General features: G+C 48.4%; 1 protein-coding gene and 1 long non-coding RNA gene across 10 annotated transcripts in view; one reads left to right on the plus strand and one right to left on the minus strand.

Annotated features, from left to right (window-relative positions):
* LPIN3 (lipin 3) overlaps positions 1 to 14,711 on the plus strand; it is a 42,253-nt gene that overhangs the window by 11,490 nt on the left and 16,052 nt on the right. For 3 of the 8 annotated variants that reach the window (XM_047747025.1, XM_047747030.1, XM_047747033.1), the window contains exon 1: positions 14,474 to 14,634. The exons of 1 other annotated variant lie outside the window; for it this stretch is intronic. The gene's annotated coding sequence lies outside the window, so the exon portion shown is untranslated. Of the gene's footprint in view, positions 1 to 14,472; positions 14,635 to 14,711 lie in introns of those variants that run through there. 4 more of the 8 variants (XM_047747031.1, XM_047747032.1, XM_047747026.1 and 1 more) reach the window with 3 other exon arrangements.
* Positions 12,826 to 14,385, minus strand: LOC125109932 (uncharacterized). 2 transcript variants are annotated; one of them, XR_007130372.1, is made up of 3 exons: positions 14,214 to 14,385; positions 13,523 to 13,919; positions 12,826 to 12,979 (listed from the first exon to the last, which is right to left on the minus strand). It is a non-coding gene; the product is annotated as an uncharacterized LOC125109932 (long non-coding RNA). The 2 variants fall into 2 exon arrangements; XR_007130371.1 differs by having other exon boundaries at positions 13,523 to 13,725; positions 14,214 to 14,324.

Genomic DNA, 14,711 nt, shown 5'->3' on the forward strand with positions numbered 1-14,711 from the left:
GGTCATGATCCCAGAGTTCTGGGATCGAGCCCCACATCGGGCTCTCTGCTCGGCAGGGAGCCTGCTTCCCTTCCCCTCTCTCTGCTTGTGATCTCTGTCTGTCAAATAAATAAATAAAATCTTTAAAAAAAAATTAAGAGGATAAGAAGTCATAACCAAGTAGAGATTATCTCAGGAATGCAAATTGGTTTAACAGTTAAAAATCAACCAACCACATTAATAGACTAAAAGGGAAAAATAATTTGATTATCTGAATAGATGGTAAACAAAAGCATTTGACAAAATTCAACACTTGTTCACAACAAAAACTCTCAGCAACCTAAAGACAGAAGACATTCGGGACGCCTGGGTGGCTCAGTGGATTAAGGCCTCTGCCTTTGGCTCAAGTCAAGACCCAGCCAGGGGCCTGGGATCGAGCCCCACATCGGGCTCTCTGCTCAGCAGGGAGCCTGCTTCCCTTCCTCTCTCTGCCTGCCTCTCTGCCTACTTGTGATCTTTGTCTGTCAAATAAATAAATACAATCTTTAAAAAAAAATAAAGATAGAAGACAACTTCCTCAATCTGGTATAGGAGATATGGGGGGAAAACTAGAACCAACAGCATTCTTAATGGTAAAATAGTGAGCATTTTCCTCTCTAAAATCAGCAACAGAGGAGAATATTAGTTACTACCACCTCTAATCAACATTTTACAAGCTGTCCTAGCCAGGGCAATAAGGCAAGAAAAAGAAAAGAAAAAGTCATAAAGATAGGAAAGGAAAAAGTAAAACTGTCTTTCTTCAAAAAATGATACAATTGTATAGGTAGAAAACCCTAAGAAATATCAAATAAATTTTTAGAACCAATAAATTATTGCCTTAGTGTAGCTGCTATAACAAAGTATCACAAACTGGGTAGTTTATAAACAACAAAAATTTGTTTTCTCCCATTTTGGAGGCTGGCAGGCTGAGATCAGGGTGACACCATGGTCAGGCAAGTTCTGATGAAGGCTCTTTTCCAGGTTTCAAAATCAATATACCAAACTCAACCTCACTTCTATATTCCAGCAAATGTCAGAAAATTGTTTTTTTTTAATATTTTATTTATTTATTGGACAGAGAGAGATCACAAGTAGACAGAGAGGCAGGCAGAGAGAGAGGGAAGCAGGCTCCCTGCTGAGCAGAGAGCCCGATGTGGGACTCGATCCCAGGACCCCGAGATCATGACCCGAGCCGAAGGCAGCGGCTTAACCCACTGAACCACCCAGGCGCCCCAGAAAATTGTTTTTTAAGAATAGTCAGAAGTTGGGGCGCCTGGGTGGCTCAGGGATTAAGCCTCTGCCTTCGGCTCAGGTCACGATCCCAGGGTCCTGGGATCGAGCCCCGCATGGGGCTCTCTGCTCAGCAGGGAGCCTGCTTCCTCCTCTCTCTCTGCCTGCCTCTCTGCCTACTTGTGATCTCTGTCAAATAAATAAATAAAATCTTTAAAAAAAAAAAAAAAGAATAGTCAGAAGAGTTTTGAAATAGCAAAAGAAGAAAAAAATATAAAGTTCCAAAAATGGATCTAACAAAAGACATGTATGACCTCTATGGAGAAAACCTTGAACATTTTAACAGACATTAAAGAATAAATGAATAGTAGAGAGTAAACATGTTAATAGATGAGAAGACTCAATACTGTAAGGCTGTCATTCTCTTCAATTGGTCTATAGATTCAAAGCAATTCCAGTTGATTTTCACATGACACTTGACAAGATCATTCTAATAAAAATTTATAAGTAACTGCAGAAGGCTGAGAACAGCTAACCTTACTCCTGAAGAAGTATAAGGTGGAGAGGATTTATTCTATCCACTCACAAAATTTGCAATAAAGCTCTAATAATTAAGACAGTGTGGTATTGGCATAAGAGTAGGCAAAAACCAATGGACAAAAGAAAGACCCCTCCCCCACCAAAAAGACAGATTAATTTTAGATCACAGAACAGTGTGGGTAAATGAACTTTTGAATAAATAGTGTTGAGTCAATGGAATATCCATATGGGGAAAATGGCATTGAAATCCCATCACACACCACACTCAAAAGCCAAATTTCTATTAGATTATGGACTAAGATACAAAAGGTAAACCAATAGTGCTTTAAAAGATAACATACAGTATCTTTATGACATCAAGGGAGGGTAAGTTTTCTTAAACAAGACCAAAACAACACTAACCTCAAGTGAGAGACTGATATATTGGACTTCTTTACACTTAAGAACTTAGGGATGCCTGAGTGACTCAGTTGGTTAAGCGACTGCCTTCAGCTCAGGTCATGATCCTGGAGTCCTGGGGTCGAGAACAGCATCTGGCTCCCTGCTTGGCAGGGAGTCTGCTTCTCCTGCTGACTTCTCTCCTCTCATGCTCTCTCTCTCTCTCACACATAAATAAATAAAATCTTTACAGTTAAGAACTTTTGTTCATCAAGAAACACCATTAGCCACAGAGGAGAAAGATTAACAACGCACATAACTGGCAAAGGGTTTATATCCAGAATATACAAAAAACTATTATAAAGAAATAATGAAAAACACAGAGCAGTGGAAAAATGGGCAAGAACAGAGGTCTTGGCTTCACATAAAGAAAATCCAAATGGGGGGCGCCTGGGTGGCTCAGTGGGTTAAAGCCTCTGCCTTCAGCTCAGGTCATAATCCCAGGGTCCTGGGATCGAGCCTCGCATCGGGCTCTCTGCTCAGCAGGGAGCCTGCTTCCTCCTCTCTCTCTCTGCCTGCTTCTTTGCCTGCTTGTGATCTCTGTCTGTGAAATAAATAAATAAAATCTTAAAAAAAAAAAAAAGAAAATCCAAATGGCTAATAAATGTATGAAAGGTGCTGAGCCTCATTAGTCATCAGGGAAATGAAGCAGAGAGAACACCTACTACAAACCCAACAGATGGCTAAAATACAAAGTCTGATAGTACCAGTTCCTGGTGAAAACTGTTGGTGAATGCACAAGGGGAGCTCTCATATATTGCTGGGGGGAGTGTACTTTGGGCAACAATTGGGCATTATTTTTTTTTAATTAAGCATAGGAATACCTATAACCCAGCAATTCTGCTCCAAAGTATATACCCAAGAGAGATACATGCCCAGGGAGACACGTAGACGTGTACAAGAGTGTTCACAGCAGCATTATTTAAAATAGCCCCAAACTGGAAACAACCCATATGGCAATTGGTAGAAAGGATAAATTGTGGTATATTCACTCAATGGAATGCTTTATACTGCACAAAAAACAAACCACACCTGCACACAACAACATGGGAGACTCATAAACAATGTGGAGTGGAAGAAGCCAGGGACAAAAGAACATCCACATTTAACGACTGCTTTTATATAAAACCCATAACCAGACAAATTAAACATGCCCCCTACCCCCACAATCTTTGCCCCTCCTGTACTTATGAGATATGTGAAGAATGGTAATAAAAAATGGATTTGCGGGGCACCTGGGTGGCTCAGTCGATTAAGCCTCTGCCTTCAGCTCAGGTCATGATCTCAGGGTCCTGGGATCAAGCCCCGCATCGGGCTCTCTGCTCGGCGAGGAGCCTGCTTCTCCCTCTCCCACTCCCCCTACTAGCGTTCCCTCTCTCTCTCTCTGTGTGTGTGTCTCTCTCTCTGTCAAATAAATAAATAAAATCTTTAAAAAAAAAATGGATTTGCGGGTGCCTGGGTGGCTCAGTTGGTTGGGCATCTGCCTTCAGCTCAGGTTATAATCCCAGGGTCCTGAGATCAAATCCCAAATTAGGCTCACTGGTCAGCAGGGAGTCTGCTCCTCCCTCTCCTTCTGCCTCTCCCCCCACTTGTGCTCGCTCTCTCTCTCTCTCTCTCTCTCACTCACTCTCTCTCAAATAAATAAAATCTTTTAAAAAAATAAAAGATGCATTTGCAGGGTACCTGGCTGGCTCAGTCAGTGGTGCATGCAACTCTTGATCTCAGGGTCGTGAGTTCGAGCCCCACAATGGGCATAAAGATTACTTTAAAAAAAAAAAAAAAGATTTGCAAACAAGTTGGGGAATCACTCTTTTGTCCCCAGCCACAACCACTCCTCTGCTGGAATATCTCCAGTCTGGGGGTATGATGACAGAAAATTGTCCTAGATGTGAGCTGAAGGAAGTTAGTGGGGAGAAGGAAGTCTGATGTGGGGATGGAAAACAAGAGTCAGGCACGCCTTACGTTGGGGTTCATTATGAGGACCTCAGTGACATTTTAATAAAGTTACTCAAAGTTAGGGGACCATAATGATGAATTTCTAGTGTACTAAACCTTCACAGGAGACCTGGAAACCATAAAGTAGGGCAAGAGTCCTACTGAAATGTAAGATGCACTAGCCAAAGAGGGCCAGGCTATTTTCGCAAGACCCCAACAATGAACATAATTTTATGTGTGTTCTTCCAGATATTTTTCAGGATATCTAATTATTTTTCATTAATGTAACTATGGGATTTTTTTAAAAAAGATTTTATTTATGTATTTATTTGACAGAGAGATCACAAATAGGCAGAGATGTAGGCAGAGAGAGGGGCGGGGAGGCAGGCTCCCTGCTGAGCAGAGAGCCCGATGCAAACTTCGATCCCAGAACACTGGGATCATGACCTGAGCCGAAGGCAGAGGCTTTAATCCACTGAGCCACCCAGGCGCCCCATAACTATGGGATTATTTTACACACCATTGAACTTTTAAAAAACTTAACCACAGGTGTTAGACCTCTGTCCATTTGAATCCATACTGATGTACTTCTTACTTGGAGGTGATTGATATATTCATTATCTTGATCATGGTGGTGGTTTCATGGGTAATTACACATGTCGAAACTCAAATCGTACACCTTAAATAAGTGTGGTTTACTGTACATCGGTCACATCTCAATAAAATGAGAAGCGCTGTGCTTTCAAGCTCTTGGACTGCTTTCCCCACTTAGCTCTCTGCAAGTCCACGCTCTTACATGCAGACCTATTTCATTACTTCTCAGAGCTGTGTGGAATTCCGAGGTAGGCCTCCACCATGGTTTACTAGCTCCTTCCTTGAGCACGTCCCTTGCCTCCCATTCACCCATGCCATGAATAATGCTATTCTAAATAACCTCCTCGTCTTATGTGTATCTGAGCAAACTTTCCCAATATATTACAAAGAGTGAAATGGCTAACCTCTGTGTCCTATGCATACGTAATGTTACTGAGAATTACCTGCTATTTTATGGAAGGGCTAAGCCATTTTCTATTCCTGCCAGCTGGGCACCGAGAGTCCCCAGTCTTCCTCTGGGTTTCTGTCTCTTCATGCGACACGAACATCTGTGCCTCGTCCTTCCCTCTCCCTCATTTGGTACTGACTTCATGGTCGTGGACAAATAATTCTTCAGGCTGTGGCACATGGATGTGGCCATTCCCTCCCTCATGCTTAGCAGATGGAATTTCTCTCCATCTTTAGTCAGTTTTTAACTACGTTTATTGGAGGGAAGGGTGCGGGTTCGAAAGGGGAGCTCCACAGCCCGTCTTTCTGGGCACCCCCTGCCTGCCTTGAGAGGTCCCGTCTACATGAAGGAACTGGGCCTTGGTGCTGGGGCCAGTGTTTTAAGCTGCGAGGAATGTGGTGACTCAGCTGGTCGCTCAGGGACACCTCCGTGAACAAGGCCGAGGGAAGGAAGTCATTACACAGACAGCTGGGCTGTAAAAAACAAAAATACTCCACACACCAAACTCTACAAAGTAGTGTGGCTATGTGTCCCATGACTCAATGGGACTGCTTTGGCCACATGGCACTCGGCTCAGGGTACGTGGCACGCAGCCCTCACCCGCGCCGGCTGGCTGCTCCTGCGAGCTGCTTGGAGGGAGGGCTGGGTGGGGGCCCCAAGGAGACCTGTGACGGTCCTCTCTCCACCCTCTCCACTCTGCCCGTTGCTTCCCTCATCATCTCCTTCCTCCTTCCTCCCTAATCCTCTTGCCCTTAAACAAAACACAAACAGGAATTTAGTGTCTCACGCCTGCTGGAGATGTGGCAGGAACATAGCGAGGTCAACACATGGGCGCCCCAGGAAGGCCCTCTGGAGTCCTGCAGACGCTGGTGACAAGTCATATCACCTAGGCAGGGGCTGGAGTCCTGGGCAGAGAGGCCAGAAGGAGATGGGCCAGCGGCAGGGCATGGAGACTTTGAGTTAGAGGCAAGACCATCAAAGATGTGGGACCCTCACCCACTGACCTTTACTGGAGACCTCCTCTGTGCGAGACACCATTCTTGGGATGTATCAGCAAAGACAGGTCTTGTCCTAATGGGGCCTACATTCTTGTGGAGAGGAAGACAAACAGCAAATATCATAAATCAGTAAAGTATGTAGCATATAAAAAGGTCACTCCATGGTCCTGGAAATGATTAGAACAACAGAGGTGGATGAGAGTGGTCAGGGTAGAAAAATGGCATCTTGAGAGGGGTGAAGGAGTGAGCCATGAGGGCGTCTGGGGAAAGAGCACTGTGGGAACTGCCAGAGCAAAGTGGGAGTGTGCCTGGTGTGCTTGTGGATCCATGAGGTGGTAGATGGGCGGCTGTGGAGTGGGGGAGGGGGGTGGAGTAGAAGAGGAGGGTGGCAGTTGGAGGTGTGAGACTGGGAGCTGCAGGAGGCTTCTGAGCAGAGATCCAAGCAGATTGGATTTGAAGTTTAACAGTGTCTGTAGTCAATAATCTGCAGTCAGATGGCTTTGACCCCTGGGAGTATGGTACATGGGGTGTACCAAGAAAAACCTGCAAATCTTGCCAGAGACGTAGAATTTATGAAATCAACGAGCATGATGTTGGCAAACAGCTGGAATCACATGGAGCGCTGGCCAATGAGGGCCTGTTTGTGTCAGGTCAGAAAAGGACAGTGACAGGGTGGGAGTTTCCAAAGAATGATTTAAATCAGAGTTAAGTCTTTGGGAAAATCAAAGGAGCCGCAAAGTATTTTTGGATGGTCGCGCTTTTTAGAACACACAAAATACCATGAAGGATGTCATGCCATGCAATCTACCCCCTGCTTCTAAAGCATTTCTTCTGTAGTTACACTAAAAATTAGGATACGGTGGCATATATAAACCAAAATTTGTAGGTATAAGATAATAAGATTTTGTTTAGTATACCTTCAAGTGTCTGGTAATAATTGGTTTCCTTTTCTTCATATGTAACAACGGTTCCCACTTAGCCAGGTTGTTGTAAAGATTAAATAAGAGCATTGACTCACTAACACATACAGCTAATACTTGTAGATTTTCTTCCGTGTGTCAGGCACCAAGAGGGAGTCTGGGGGCAAAGTGATGCGCACAATTGCCCTCACAAAGACACAGCGTTCATCAAATGGTATATATATAAATAAATGGCCACAGGGGCACCCGGGTGGCTCCGTCGTTAAGCGTCTGCCTTCCGCTCAGGTCATGATCCCAGTGTCCTGGGATGGAGCCCCGCATGGATCTCCCTGCTCAGTGGGAAGCCTGCTTCTCCCTCTCTCATTCCCCCCGCTTGTGTTCCCCCTCTCGCTGTGTCTCTTCCTGTCAAATAAATTCTTAGAAAAAATATAAATAAATAAATAAATAGCCACAAAAAAGAGGAGGATGAAAAAGCACATTAAAAAAAGAAAGAGGGGCGTCTGGGTGGCTCAGTGGGTTAAGCCTCTGCCTTCGGCTCAGATCATGATCTCAGGATCCTGGGATCGAGTCCTGCATCAGGCTCCCTGCTCAGCAGGGAGCCTGCTTCCCCCTCTCCCTCTGCTGCTCCCCCCACTTGTGCTCTCTCTCCTCCTCTCACTCTCTGTCAAATAAATACTTAAAAAAAAAAAAAAAGAAAGAAAGAAAAGGCATATGATGCTACGAGAGCCTACATCAAGGAGTTAACCTAGCCAGAAAGTGTATTAGTTAGTTACTGCTCTGTATCAAGTCACTACTGACTTAGAGACTTGGAACAACATACATTTATTATCTCAGTTTCTGAGTCAGGAGTCTGGACATGGCTTAGCTGGGTCTTCTACTCTGGGATTCTTCTAAGGCTATGATCAAGGTGACGGCGGGACTATATTCTCACTCAGGGGGCTCCAGCTCCCTCTGGTTGAGGGAGGTCATTTCCTGGTGGCTGCAGGACTGAGAACCCGGACTTCTTGCTGGCCATCTGCAGGAGGCCTATGTCCTAGAAACTGCACATAGCTGCTTGCCATGTGGGTTTCCTCAACATGGTGGTTTACTTCACCAGGTTACCGAGGAGAGTCTCCAGAGCACCTCTGCTAGCAAGGCTCTTACGTAACACAGTCACGGGAGTGACATCCTAACACCTTTGCCATAGTCTATTGGTTAAAAGCAAGTCACGGGGTGCCTGGGTGGCTCAGTGGGTTAAAGCCTCTGCCTTCAGCTCAGGTCATGGTCCCGGGGTCCTGGGATCGAGCCCCGCATCAGGCTCTCTGCTCAGCGGGGAGCCTGCTTCCCCCTCTCTCTCTGCCTGCCTCTTTGTGTACTTGTGGTCTCTGTCCCTTTGTCAAATAAATAAATAAAATCTTTTTTTTTTAAAGATTTTATTTATTTATTTGACAGAGAGAAATCACAAGTAAGCAGAGAGGCAGGCAGAGAGAGAGGAGGAAGCAGGCTCCCCGCTGAGCAGAAAGCCCGATGTGGGGCTCGAACCCAGGACCTGGGATCATGACCTGAGCCGAAGGCAGCGGCCCAACCCACTGAGCCACCCAGGCGCCCCAATAAATAAAATCTTTAAAAAAAAAAAAAAGCAAGTCACAATTCCCACTCATACTCAGGAGGAAGGAATTCCACAAAGGCATGAACATGAGGAGGTGGGGGTACGGGGGGGTCACCTTAGGGTCTGTCTGCCACTGAAGGGTTTCCCCGAGGAAGTAACAGTGTAGCTGGGAACTAAAAAATGAGTTGGCAGGACGCCTGGGTGTCTCAGTTGGTTAAGCATCTGCTTTTGGCTCAGGTCATAATCCCAGGGTCCTGGGACTGGGTTCTGTATCGAGCTCTCTCTCAGCAGAGAGCCTGTTTCTCCCTCTGCCTGCCACTCCCCCTGCTAGTGCTTTTTCTCTCTTTCTCTCTGACAAGTAAATAAATACGATCTTTTAAAAATAAATAAAAATAAAAAATGAAAAAAGAGTCGCATTAACTACATAGATAGAGGGCGGAGGAGGGACTGTCTAGGTATAGAGAACAATAGGGTCCGGACAGTACAATAATATTCACAAAGGATCTAGTCCAATGACTAGCAGTGTTGTGCCTCTCATGCTTAACAACCATCCATGGCTCCTCAGCGCCCATGGTTTTGCCCGATATTCAAGGCTAGATGGGTCATCTCCTCGCATTCACTTTCTCTCTCCAGCATCTGTGCCTTTATTCACGACCCCACCCACTTAGAGGGCCCTTGCCCTACGATATATACTCCCATCTATATAGAACTCAGAGCCCAGCAGGAACTGATCTTCCTTAATATTTTTGAACACCTATTTAAGTGGAGGGCACCCTGCTGGGCCCTCGTTGAATTGCAAAGCATGGTGAAACGTGGTCCTGGATGCCAGGTACTGGGTGGGGGCAGAAGGTATACCCAAACAAAAAGAGGAAGAACAGGAGGTTCTCCCGCTGAAGGTCAAGCCCATGGGGCAGCTGGTAAGTCCTGCGAGCTTAGTCCTCAGAAAACTCCACTTCACACAGTGGTGAATGATCTTACAGTATTCTTCCCTAGGCGAGAAATTGCAAACGGATTCTAAGGTTCAGCCAAACTGACTTTTTTCCGGGAAGGACAGTTGGAATCGGGAACTGCCCAGTCTCAGTCCACACTGCCAGGCAACCTGGCCAGGCCGGGTCAGTCCTCGGCTGGCAACAAAGGCTTCATTGGCAAGAAGAGGGGATAGCTACGCAAGTGTCCTGCGCTCCAGCCCAGGGATCCCTGGCCACATCTAGGGCCTGTCCTTGAAAAGCTGGGAGAAGAGGCCCCAGGAGCCCCACGGCCTTTGCCACATCAGCAGGGAAAAGGGAACACGGGAGGCAAAAGCAACCGAGGCCAGTAGCCCAGCGCCCGGCTTCCTCTAGCCAGCGGTGGAGGGTGGAGCCGGAGGCAGGGGGCGGGGCCGGAAGCAGGCGGGGCTGGAGGGTGGGTGGGGCCAGCAGAGGGTGGGGCAGTGACCGGTCCTGCTTCCCCAGTCCCGCCTCTCAGTCCCGGAAGGAGCGGGCTTCGAGCTCTGCGATACAGGTCTTGGCACTGAGCACCTGCCCTCTCCTGCGATTGGGGGTTGAGTGTCTGCAGATGCCTTGGAGGGCAGAAACAGCCTGAATCTAGGGGTGGGAGAAGGCCTGGCACCCCTGCATTTCCCCTTCCACCCTCATCTTCCCTAGTGCCTGCTGCACCAGGAAGCCAGAGGGCTTTTCTCAATACCCATTAAAGCTGTTTCCTTTTCTCTGAGGGCAAAGAACCCTCTTCCCACAATCTGATACCTCCTCCGCCTCCCCCCACCCCCGCTTCATCTTCAAGACTAAACCACCCTCCAGTAGCTCTGCAGGGCCTTTGTGTAGTTCCCACACCTGGAACATCATATCCACTCTTCTTCATCTAACTAATTACAACTTATTTTTCAAGCTTGGGGATCTACTTGGGAAAGCCGTTCTTGACCCCTCCCATCCTGCTATGGGCTCCTGGGCTTGGCCCACCTAAGCCTAGTTATCTTGGGTAGCAATTGCCAGACTACCTGTCTATCCTTTCTCTTCTCCCCATCCATCACAAGACTGTGGGGTCTCTGCGGTATCTCTAGTGACTGGCCCAGGTAAGGTGCTCAGTGAGATCATGAACACCCTGCCTGGCAGTCTTCTGCCATCCTCTAGACCTCTGCCTGGTGACAAACTGCTGCAGTCACTTCACTTCTTAGAACAGCAGGTCTCGGGGTACCTGGGTGGCCCAGTGGGTTAAAGCCTCTGCCTCCGGTTCAGGTCATGATCCCAGGGTCCGGGGATCAAGCCCCACATCGGGCTCTCTGCTCAGCAGGGAGCCTGCTTCCTCGTATCTCTCTCCTGCCTGCCTCTCTGCCTACTTGTGATCTCTGTCAAATAAATTTAAAAACAACAAAAAAAACAAAAACAAAAAACAGTAGGTCTCAAACTAGAGTGCATCAGAAACACTGGTGGGGGTGGGAGTGGGTGGAGGGTGTCTTATTAAAATACAGATGGGTGGGCCCCCACCCTCAGAGTTTCTGATTCATAGGTGTGGAACAGGGCCTGAGAGTTTGCATTTCTAAAAAGGTCCCAGGTGTTGCTGCTGCTGCTGCTGACACAGGAACTCATTTTAAGAATCACTGGGTTGGGTCATGTTTCTTCATCAATAAAATAGGGTCACTTCTGTTCCCTGCCGTGTGAGGTTTTGTGAGAATCAAATGAGATTATGCAGATGAGGAACTAAGCATGGTGCCTGCACCCAGGAGGGCCTCAATAAGTGTTTGCAATTGCGTGTGGGAGTGGGCAGGCCACATGCCATAAGAGAAAACATGGGCGGTAGATGTGGGTCAGGGCCCAAGCACGTCAGCTGGGCTGGAGGAAGAGCAAGGCCAGCAAGCAGCCAGGGAGCTCAGGTTGTGCTATGGAGGTGGATGGGAGCCATGCACAGTTCTGGAGCAGGGCAGTGACAGGTGGAAGCTAAAGGTGGCAACACTGAGCAGGAGACACAGCAGCAAATTCCCTGTGCTGGGTTTTCCTTGGCTATTTGACAGGCACAGGGCAGCCAGATTTAGCAAATAAAAATGAAGGATATCCAGTTAAATTTGATGTTCAGATAAAGAATGACATTGTTTTAGTATAAATATGTCCCAAATTGCATGAGACATACTTACAGTGAAACAAACAAACAAACAAACCACTTTTGTTATTTATCCAAACTTCAGATTTAACCGGGTGTCCTTTATTTTTATTTGCTAAATCTGATCATCCTAGCCAGACATCAACTGGCTGCCCCCATCCCATGCCTCCATACTGGAGGGAGTGAGCCACAGGTCCCTCTGCCTCTCTTCTCCCCTTTCAATGAGGCCACGAGGAGTGACTGAGGAGCTGCTCTTGGACCCAGTCTTGCTGCCAAGACAAATGGTCACAGCTGCAGGTCTGGGTGAGCAGGTCCTCCCACTTCATGCCAGGTTCGCCCAGCAAAGAAATGGTGAGGCACCGTAAATAATCACTGGGCTGTAATTTGATGAAGCACATAAAGTTACCAAGGCCCATAGAGAAGGAGGTATCACCTGTGCGTGTGGGTTATTCAGGAAACAAACAGTTGCCAATGGTACAGGCCCACCTGCTGAGAATACCCACAGAGGAGAAAATAGCTTCCTCCATCCTTAACCCCAGAAATGATCAACACAAGTGCTCAGGCTGCTCGGGCGCTCACAGGATGCCTTAGAAATGGTTACATAAATGGCAAGCTAGAATGGGGGGGGGTGCGCCTGCCTCCTTCAGCTCAGTTGGGCATTGAGACAAGTCATATTATCAGAGGCTGCCTCGGTCTCCCCCACCCCCATAATCACCAAATCCCAGATGATTCACAGTTCCGGAAACAAGCCTGTCGGAAATCCAGTTTCTGCAACAACCTTTATACCAACTTTTTTTTTTCTCTAACAAGTAACAATGAAAACAATATGTGCTCCTTTCCTTAAAAAAAATTTTTTTAATGTGATAAACATTGCTGAATGCCTCGTGTGTGCCCTGTGTTGCGTTCAGCTTTTTATTTAGCTCAGTAGTTCTCAGCCTTGGCCACACGTTGCAGTCACCCCCAGATTTTCCAGGTGACCCCGGTGCGCGGTGATTTCAACACACACACAAGGTTGAGAACCACTGGTGTAGTTCAACCTGCTTAATCGTCACAATACGGTGGTAAGGCAGGTGTTCTCTCCGTTTTGCAGATGAGAAAATGGAGTTTCGAAGAGTGACTGCGGCCTGTGTAGCCATAATCTTGGACCTCTCCTTTCTTCCCAGGCCCGCTTGAGGGATTCCTGTATCCACGGTTAAAAATCATGGGGATACGGGCGCCTGGGTGGCTCAGTGGCTTGAGCCTCTGCCTTCGGCTCTAGGTCATGATCTCAGGGTTCTTGGATGGCGCCGGGCATCGGGCTCTCTGCTCGGCGGGGAGCCTGCTTCCTTCTCTCTCTCTCTCTCTGCCTGCCTCTCTGCCTACTGTGATCTCTATCTGTCAAATAAATAAAGTCTAAAAAAAAAAAAAACCACATGGGTATATATCATACGTCCATAGGTCTGTTCCCAGAGTTGCTGCCCTGGGGCCACCTCGAGATAGCTCGGCTCCCAACAGGGCTCTTCGGAGACACCAGCCAGACTCCGCCTGGGTTTAGGACTGCTACCACATGACTTTTGCTAGAGTGGGGACCCCTGAGTGTGTGATCCCTGGGTCACAGAACAATGGCGACCACCTCCCACTCCCGACCACCCAGGACCCTCTAAACCGGGGTCTTTACAGTTGCGTCCCACCCCACCCCCAGCTTTTCCTCGGTGCCCTCCCCCTTCACAGCAAACTCCCTCACCTCCAGATTCTTCTCAGTGCATCTTTGCAGGATCCGTACATCCATACAGATTGGCAGAGGGGTCTCTGATCCAGGTCAGGCCGCGAGCTACAGATCCGAAGGGCAAGGTCGTGCCCTAGCCTGACGCCTCGGCCGTGGCTCGCGGGCCCACGGATTCTTCAGAAGTCGGCGCACCTAGGTTCACCTGTCCCCTCCCGTGGCGCCTGCTGGCGGAGAGGACGGTCAGCTGGGCCAGAAAGCTGGTCACCGCCTGCCCTCTGCTGGCCGGTTGCAGTACTGAGCCCGCTGCCGCTCGGCCCGTCGGTCGGACAGATGGAATGAAGGAGCGGGCATTTATTGAGCTCCTGCTGTATGTCAAGCACTGAACTGGAAGTTGGGGTGTAAGGATGAATGCGACCTGCTTTCACAAAGTTCAACTTCAAATGAGGAGGCAGACAATAATCAAATAGTCATTTAAGCAAAGAAATTACAACTGTGGGCTATGTGAGCGTATAACGCGAGGCCCCTGCCCAGTCTAAGGGGTGTAATGCGGCGGCGGGGGGGGGGGGTGTCAGGGACGGTCAAGAAAAGCTGCCCCTGAGGAGGGGACGTGTGAGTTCCAGGTGCCGCACAGTCATTTCATGTAATCTTGAAAATCCGACAAGGTGGCTAACCCAATGCAGAAAACAGGCTCGGGTTGGGGAAAACTTACCCTAGGTCACACAGCGAGGTGGAAGCAAAGCCAGGAGGGCCTAAATCGGCCCGATTCAAAAATCCATGTAGCAGGGCGCCCGGACATCCCATCTAGCTGCTTTAGGGCGCGGGGCGGGGCCGGGGTGGAGCCTGCGCGGGGCGGGGCCTGAACTCCGGCTCCGCCCAGCCTCTATAGGCGAAAGGGAGCCCTTGGGCGGAGGCCTGGGCGGAGGCGGGGTCTTTTCGAGGGGTGGAGCCTGGGCGGATTGGGGCCTGCAGACACCCGCCTTGGCTCGTGGAAGGGGCGGAGCCGGGATCTCACCCGGTCTTAGAGGAGACGGAAGCTCCGACTGAGTGCGGGGCGGACGATACTTACTGCTGACCCCGTGCTACTTGGGCGGCGGCTCCGGATCCCGGAGGTCCAGTGGGCAGCTCCCCAGGTAGGGCCTAACCTGGGCCTGAGAAGAGGTACCCCTTCCTTAGCCCTGCCCTGCCCCGCCCATCTGTCTTGCCATCT

Source organism: Lutra lutra, chromosome 9, assembly GCF_902655055.1.
Source record: "Lutra lutra chromosome 9, mLutLut1.2, whole genome shotgun sequence".
NCBI lineage: Eukaryota > Metazoa > Chordata > Mammalia > Carnivora > Mustelidae > Lutra > Lutra lutra.